The sequence below is a fragment of the Mchenga conophoros genome, linkage group LG11 (assembly GCF_057382185.1).
Source record: "Mchenga conophoros isolate Kocher_MC1m ecotype Shallow Benthic linkage group LG11, M_conophoros_male_GT1.1, whole genome shotgun sequence".
In the NCBI taxonomy this organism is placed as follows: domain Eukaryota; kingdom Metazoa; phylum Chordata; class Actinopteri; order Cichliformes; family Cichlidae; genus Mchenga; species Mchenga conophoros.
In genome coordinates, this window is record NC_140536.1 from 13,848,963 (window position 1) to 13,857,874 (window position 8,912).

The 8,912-nt window shown below is 42.2% G+C and overlaps 1 long non-coding RNA gene across 1 annotated transcript; it reads left to right on the forward strand.

Moving 5' to 3' along the window:
- Positions 1-2,623: 2,623 nt before the first annotated feature.
- On the forward strand, positions 2,624-6,547 carry LOC146563755 (uncharacterized). The gene is made up of 4 exons (XR_014894269.1): positions 2,624-3,162; positions 5,127-5,987; positions 6,081-6,251; positions 6,415-6,547. It is a non-coding gene; the product is annotated as an uncharacterized LOC146563755 (long non-coding RNA).
- Positions 6,548-8,912: the final 2,365 nt, after the last annotated feature.

Sequence of the window (8,912 nt, forward strand, 5' to 3'; positions counted from 1 at the left end):
ACATGCTGTGCAGTATAGATTAAACTGTAATGGACTTTTTGGAGTTTACTCCTTTATCTCACTATTGTGGTACCCCTGAAAATGGACCCTTTAGGTGTGTATGATGACCTGACTGTCTGGGTGTTTGGCTTCTATCAGAGGCTCAAGGACAGTCTAGCTGCTCCCTGATAGTGCAGAGACACTGTGTATCCTTATCTGGAGCACTGACGTTAGGAAGGCAAAAATGAAACTCTATGTGAGATTAGAACTTCATAATAGGATAAGCAGGCCTACTGCAACATGTGTTCACCCAAAAACACCTTAAGATTTTCTTTATCATATGATCAAATGTTTAGTAATTAATTTTTAAGACTGGATGAAGCAAAAATGACATCCCATTTCCATCTAATGTATGCAAACTGTCATCTTTATACACACTATGTTGTATGATAAACACAGTAATAGAGAATTCCAGCCAGTCCTTTTGAGAAAGCACTTGGAAAGAATAGGGATGAAAAAACATGCCCTTTAACAGAGAAAACCCTTCAGCAGGAGTGGCCTCAGCAAGGGCGGCCATCTGCCACAGCCAGTTGGAAAGAGAGAAAAGAGGAGAGGAAGGACCGGCATGGAGAGGAAACAGAGAACATACAGTTTAACGTGAACTCTGAGACTGTTGATGGTGGAAGTATCCAGTGATTGGGAACATGCAGGTCATGAGCTAGAGGTACCTACAAAACAGTACAGGGAGAGACAACAATCATTACGAGAGGTCTTCCAGCACCCCAGTCATACAGCACCATAACTAAAGAATAGCGCAGGGTTCCCTGATGCAGACTGACGTTTTATCCAAAAGACTGAAGACAGAGCTAAAACGCAGAATAGAGTGTCTGCCCCCTGAAACCAATCCTGGGAGCTGGTTTGATAGAAGAGTAAGAATCGTACTCTTAGAAACTCTCAGAGCTCTCAGAGTCTGCACTCTGAGAGAGCGGTGCTGCTTTCGGATAATACAGTACTACAAAACACTTTCAGATCTTCTAGAGTTTGGTCATTTTGTAAGTGAGGAGAAGGATTTAAAATTCAAAGCCAGTGGGGGAAAGCTTCTATTACTGAACAAATAAATGAATTCAATCCAGCCAATAAAACTGTTTCCCAAGTCTAAAACAATCCTGCATCTGAAGCCCAAAATGGAAAAAAAAGAAACCGGAAGATCAAGACTGAAGACCACTGATCCAGACACTTACCGACTCTTGCCCTCAGAGGCTTCACTCTCTCTCTTTTCTTTCTCACAACCTGTAATCCAGCGATCAGTTGTCCAGGCAACTGCACTGGCCACAGTTCCAGCACGTGCTCAGTGATGCCAGGTCAGGATGAAAGTACCTGGAGGGGGCAATGCAAATCCCCCTTTGCACCCTATTGAAGACTAGCATAGAAATCCCAGCAGTAAACCTGCCCCCAGGGTTGGGTTTTTTTTTTCCTCCGGAGTGGTGCAACGCCTGTGTGTGTTATTAGTACTCACGTGTGAAAGATCTCAGTCTCACATAAATAAATGAAAGCAGTTCCAGATCTGCTAGTTCTTTAACAGAAAAACAGATTTTAGGAAAGTCGTTACAAGCTAAGTGCATGAATTATTTTTGCTCAAATATTTTTTTAAGGACATATATTATTTATTTTGTTTTATTTTTGTTAATAGGCTGATGCAACCTAAATTCACAACCTTACAGGTCACACATTAGCTGTTTAGAAGGCAGACAAAGTGATCTAGGGATTAACATCTTAGCATGGAGGAAGATGTCACCATGTTGGAATGTGAAAAGTTGCGAGTGTGTGTGTGCATGTGCACATCCAGTACTTTGCCCACGCTGTGACAGCACAATCATGTGCTGCAGGAATCAAAAATACTGCACATTGTCCTTTTCCTACATGGCATCAACAACGCTCATCTGGCTCCCTGTTGTTCAGGTATTAGCTCATAACCTTGTGCGCTAAAGCTTTCAAGCTCTTCCATAATCTCTCCTGCAAACTTTGTGTGAACTCCGGTGCACATGATACCTTTATTCAAGAGTCAATAGCAAGTGGAAGAATAGCACAAAGCAGATATTCAGAAGTGTTTTTGTGACAAAAACTAATCAATAGATGCTTGATATTCAGAAAGATTTCTTTGCCTGTATGATTTTTCTGCCAGAAAGCTATATTTCACATTAGCCAGCAATACTCTAGCCTCTCTGGGTGTGGGTCTTGTTAAATGAAAGTATATGAATTTGGTAAATGTAGCAGGGAAATCAAGACAACATATGAGGCAGTCACTTACACTAACACTCGTGAAGCCTGAGTATATCCAAGGGCACATCTCTGACGGTCCTGTAATCAGAAGTGCAGACATAAAGAGGTATTGTAATGACACATGCCTGCCTCTTTTTAAATATAGGTTTGATTTGAAAGAAAATGACAGTGTAGTCAATTTGGTCACTTTGGCAATGGTACCAGCCTTCTTCTTTTCTTTCAATAGAAAATGAAAGTGTTCGTTTCCTACTGGGTTTCCACTTTCCTGTGTGAATTTTTCTCCCCGTCATTTTCTCTCATCCCATCTCTGTGTCAGCCTCTCCTCATAGTCTGTGTCTGTTTCAAGCAGAGGTGTGGACTCGAGTCACATGACTTGGACTCGAGTCAGACTCGAGTCATTAATTTTATGACTTTAGACTTGACTTGAAAAAATGTTCTAAGACTTGTGACTTGACTTGGACTTTTACACCAATGACTTGGGACTTGAATTGGACTTGAACCGGTTTACTTGAAAAGACTTGATATTTTACCCCAAATATAAAATTTAACATGCATATTATATAGAGATTGGAAATGTGACGTCATTCACGGGTAGAACCGCAAAGGATTCTGGGAACTCGTGGCAAGCGGTACTAGCGCACGCAGGCTTTCAATTGAAATCAGTCACACAGCGATAAAAAGAAACACAAAAATGTCAAGAAGCTGTTGTATTATTAACTGCAATAGCCGGTCGCATGACAGCCACGGGAAGCCGACGGGTAAAGAGATCGGTTGTTATCGGATTACGTCGTTGAAGAGAAATTGTTCGAGCCATGTTTCCGAAGTAACAAAGACGCAACGGATGGCCTGGATTGCAGCCATTCAAAGATCAAATATAACGTCCCAGAACACTCCAGCTCACAGGTTAGTCTGCTCCAAGCATTTACACAAAGGTCAGTCTGCTGTTGTAGTTAATGCGTCATTTTCATAACATAATTGGTGATATAGGTTACAAGCAAGTCTGGCGCTGAACAGAAATTGTCGTGCTATGCTCCTTTATTTATTGTGCATAAATAGTGAATTGTCCTGACACAATATTGCGTTTCGCTTCTGTTATTATGGTACACTGACAAAAACATATACTTTTATTCACAGGATAAAACAGGTTTTTTGTATCACTAATTGCCCAGTACGATTACAGCATACAGTATTATTGTCACTGCTACATTTCTGTGATGCTACCAGAAATTATTTCCACTACTAATTAATTACCGTTGAGCTCAAAGGTCCTATTAATAAACGGTTAAGGAATGTGTATTTATGACAACAATTTGTGAGACTGGTAAACTTATGATACGTACGATGGTCTTTCGTTCTACACGGTGCATTTCAAGGTCCTGCACCCATCCGTCGGTAAACTGTACCTGGGCTTGTTGCAGTGACTGGAAGTTACTAAACTTCATGAGTGTATGCACTCACTCCAAGAACCGTATGATTATAAATATGCATATAAATATGCTACGATGAGATAGCTGACTTCATCTAACTAGCAAATGTTTTCCAGGCTACGTTGGTGATACAGTTTTTTTTAATGTGTATGATATTTTTGTCATGCGATTTTAAAGCCAGTCCTACAAGCGCATCCAAGAATAACATGCAGCTTATCTCAGAACTGTCGGTGAAAATTATTCTTGGAGCTAGGTTTAATTGAGCTGCATTTTAAAGAGGTGCAATTTCACAATTTGTGTATATTTTCTAAGTTCACTATTTTGTCATGTGTTGAGAAAAACACAGATTAAAAAATTACATGGTCTAATATTTACATTTAGCATAACTGCAACATGCTTTTTTTCGGGTTTTTTTTAAAGACTCGAAAGGACTTGAAATTCAAAGTTTCAGACTTGTGACTTGACTCGGACTTTTACACCAGTGACTTGAGACTCGACTCTGACTTGCCTGACATTACTTGAGACTTGACTTGAGACTTGAGGATAAAGACTTGAGACTTGCAAAACAATGACTTGGTCCCACCTCTGGTTTCAAGCATCCGTTTGTCTGTCTGAATCCTCTCCGGCTGTGACCGTGAGGATGTCTGCTTTTTGGTTCTCAAAGAAAAACAGATGCACGGTGCTTGATAGAAATTATGAACACCGAGTATGTTCCATTTTCCACTCGTGGGTGGTTAGAGTACATTTCTCTCCCCCAAAAAGAGGCAAAAAAAAGAAAAGTGGCAGAAAAGGAAATAAAAAAGTCTGTCACACGTACAAGGACTGAATTATAGTCCTGCAGTTATAATATGTAGTATGAAGGGGAGGTATAATTTGTTGATTTGCTGTTCTGTGGAGCTGGGTTGGCAGATGAGCACCATTAAGTGTTTTTTATCTATGTGCGTGGAAGAATTACAAGAAGAGAGAGTGAACATTTGGAGTTTTTAAATGGTTTGCTTGTACAACCCACAGAACACACATTAAAGAAACCCTATAGGGCATCTTCTCTGTAGACGTGTAATTTAGTTGAACCATTCCAGGGTTGTAAATGCACCTGATGTTACTTTGAAATGAACCTGATGAGTTCAGCTTCCATGGCGACTTCGGCCTCCTCAGCAGAATGGGAGCTGACACCTGTATCGGGGGTTCGCACTCTTTGCAAACTCGACTCACACAGATTTAATTTGTGTCACTCTGTGAATACTTTTTCTTCCGCGCTGTTCCATCACTGTGTAGCAGACCTTTAAATACTCGTCCCGACCTCGAATAGCCCGACAGCCCCCGAGATAATCCTGCGGCTTCACAGCGCAGAGAAGAAACGGTGCAGAAAAATCCGCTTGGAGAGAGTGACTGTTGGAAAATTCTCACTGACTTCTTAGTTCTTATTTATCTTCGTGACAGTGGGTCCGGAGAAGGAGATGACAGGGAGGGAGAGCGGCGTGGTGCGTTGGCTCTGCGTGTTAAGGAGAGGCTGTGATCATCGCCGGCTGCAGAGAGACAACAGTGACGGGAAGTGACGATGAGGCCCGAGACGAGAGCCGCGATGGTAACGCGTGTCACATCGATGAGGCCTCTCAAAGAGAAGTCAGGAATGAGATCAGCTACTTCCTACTTCCTGTCTCCCGGTGTCTTAGCTGGGGGCTCTGATTTCCAATTTTTCACTGCCATCATTTATTTGGTCTTCTTCTCCCTCTTTAGTCGTCTTTTCAGCCTCTCTAATCTGCCTGTCTTTCTGCTGGACTATTCTTTCCTCTGCCCCTCGTTCGACAGTGGACACTATTCATCTCTCACTCCTGGCTGTGTTTCCTTAGTTTCTTATTCTTTTCCAACTCTGTATAATTCATAGCTATGCTACAACCTTTTTCTTGCAAAGGAAATAAAAGTAGGACTATTCAAGTCCCCTACCCTATAAGACTCCTTTAAAACCTAGGGCTAGAATGAATAAGCAGAACACTGCTAAACCTACCAGAAAGGCTGGTCGTATTGGTTGTGTTAAAGAATAACTGTTGTATAACTTGTGAACAAAGCCTAGAGGCAAACTGACTGCTTTTAACTATTTAAATAGCTTTACAAGCCAAACCAAACTTACCTGTTGACACTTTTGATTATTCATAGACTGCTTTCTGTCATAGTCTGGATGTGCCTTTTCTCCAGTGTCCACCTCTGGGCAAAGCTGCCATTCTCTCACCAGAGCAACTCACCTGGAAGTTATCTGTGGCAATCAGCAGAGGGGTATTTATGACCAGCATCACTTCGCCGCTGGTCCGTCAACTCACCTATGTTGGTAACAGGCTCACTCTTGTTGCTCAAGATCGATGTCCTTATATTACTTACCTTGCTTTCTATATCCTCTAGCTCTGTTGACTCAATGGAGGCACACAGCACCGCCACGCAACAGAACCTCACCTTTTGGATACTGGTCACAAACCTCACCAGATTCATGCTATGCTCCAGGAAGAAAACACCCACCACACTCACCTGCTTGCCCTCCTGACACCGCAACTTACCAGGACTCCTGAAATTCAGGTCAGCCTGTCGTTAATGCTATCAGCTTGCCACTCGAACCTCTGCCTCCCCCTCCAAGCCTAAGACTCCACCTGCAAAATTAAGTCACTCCAAACAATCTCAAATTCCTGTTATCTCTGGACCAGCCCCTGTAAAGACTAACCCCCTCTTCCTCTTTCCTCAGTGGGACCTCGCAACCGCCACGCCACCAGTCTCCCCTTGAGTTACCTCCCTTAGGCTACCACGCTAGAATCCCTATGTCAAATATTGTGTGTCAGTGCCACGCCAGATTTCCAGGTTACGCTTCCCACATCAAGTATAGCTCTGTGTTTTGTGTTAAAGTTTGTGTTAAGTTAACTGTATCACCTCTGCATGTCGGTCTTGCAGTTGAGTCCAGTTATGTACAGGCCTGTGGCCCCACGTTTCACTATCTTATAGGCACTAAAGGAAAAAAGGAGTCAGGGGGTTAAACCAAGAACCACCCGACTCCACAGCTACAGCCACCACCTCCAACAATCAGTTGGAGTGTTGTTTGTCAGCTAGAATTGGTGCTAAGAATACAGCTTGTTTCCTCTGATCCATAACTACTTCACTAAGGCTACGTTCACAATGCAGGTGAAAGCGCATCAAATCCGATTTTTTTGACCCTATGTGACTCATATCCACAGTAGCGGTTTTAGATACGGGTGACACGGGCGGTGGTGGCATTGTGGTGGGGGGCGGCATCACGGGCATCGGCAAAAAAAATGCTGGTACTCATGCTCCCCCGACGTCAACCAGCGCATATTGGGAATGGTACATGCACCGATCGGTTTTCTATCGCCCATTTGCTGGGAGTAAGGACGCCCTTCGTTTGCGAGGTGCACTGACAGGAGAGGGATTTTCTGATCGGCTGGAGCAGCATCTAATAACCAACTTGCAAAGTAAAACAAAATAAAAACAAACCAACAAACACGAAAACACCAGACATTATAATACAGACTTATAATTTGCACCGATGTTTTTTCGAAATTCTATACACGAAAAGTGAGCGCGAGAGCCCTCGGTGCACCTGCTCGCTGCTGAAGTCAAAGTAAACTTTATTGTCATCTCCGCTACAGACGAGATGACAAGGCTCCAGTTACAGCAGTGCAAGTAAACAAAAAATATATATATAAGAAGAGTAAGAAAATAAATATACACTTTAGGACCAGGGGTAAAGGGATCAATAACAATTTAAAATTTAAAGTTTGATACACAAGTCTCACACACAAGCCGTTGAAAGGGGAGGAGGGGTTGGCTGCTTCCAAATAGAGCACATTTCATTCATAATGATGTGAATTCAAGCCCATCATGTATTCATGATTTGAATCCTGGGTTGTGTGAAATCTCAGAAATGCACCCTAGACAAAGTGAATCTGTGAACTAAGGTGTAGGTGTGTTAGATCATGTTGTGGTGATCCTTGGGTTGAGGGATGGGTGTTCATACTGGAGTGCAAAATTAAAACCAATGGAAGATGGACAAGAAAAGTTCAAAGCCATCAGGTCCTCAGTTTAGAAAAAAGGGAAAAGAAGAGGAGGAGAAACGAGCAAAAGATACAGGTAAGCAGATGTGTCATTGGATAATGGCAGGTCATCCTGAAACAATCAGAATCCTTTATTAATCCCTAAGGAAATTATGTGAGTTACAGTTGCTCCAAGATGAAATGGTAAAAATAGCAACAGTAACAGACTAAACTCCAAACAATACATTATGTTACAGATTTTAATATTAATTAGTCTTTGTCAATTGTTCTCATTGTATGACGAATTATGATGGCTGTTTGGTAGCCGTTTGCATACTATGCATACTCTCTCTCTTCATGTGTGTGTGTGTGTGTGTGTGTGTGTGTGTGTGTGTGTGTGTGTGTGTGTGTGTGTGTGTGTGTGTGTGTGTACAACAGTTTTATATTAATGTACAATCCTTAATATGTTTTGTGTGTGTGTGTGGCGGGGGGGCGCCAGAGGGAGTTTTCGCCCAGGGCGCCAAACTGGCTAGGAACGCCACTGCATATCCGATCATGGTATGACACTGTGAATGGCACGAATCTAATCTAATTTTCAAATTCGATCTGGGTCACTTTCGTATGTGGTACTGAATCAGATACATATCCGATGTTTTAGAAAGCGACTGCTGTTTGAATGGTCATGTCGCATTAGATCCGTCTTTTACGTCACTGACACACGACGGACGCCAATTATCAGCTCCGGAGAAGCACCCGAGAAGATATCGCAAACGCTTCCTGGACATCCAGTGTAGATGTTAGTGAAACTGTTGGGAAGACAACGTGAACATGTTATTTGTACTGTATAATCTGCAGATTCTGACAGAAATCTGCAACTATCCTTTGAAGCACCGCTCCTCTGAAACAGCAATAAGGATAATTATTAGGTTATTTACATTATTATGTAAATAACAAAATAACTTAAAGCAAAAATTGGGAAACGTAAAGTTCGAAGTCTTTATATTAAGGGCCATCATTCAAACAATATTGTTTGCTCTGGGTCTAAACTGAGCGCGATGTGTGTGACGTCTTCTTTTGCTCATGCGGGTTCACACTAGAGCGCGTTTGCTGTCGCATGTGTGAACAAGCAGACATAAAAATCGGATTTGATCAAAAAATCGGAATTGTGCACCTGCAGTGTGAACGTAGAAAAGACCAC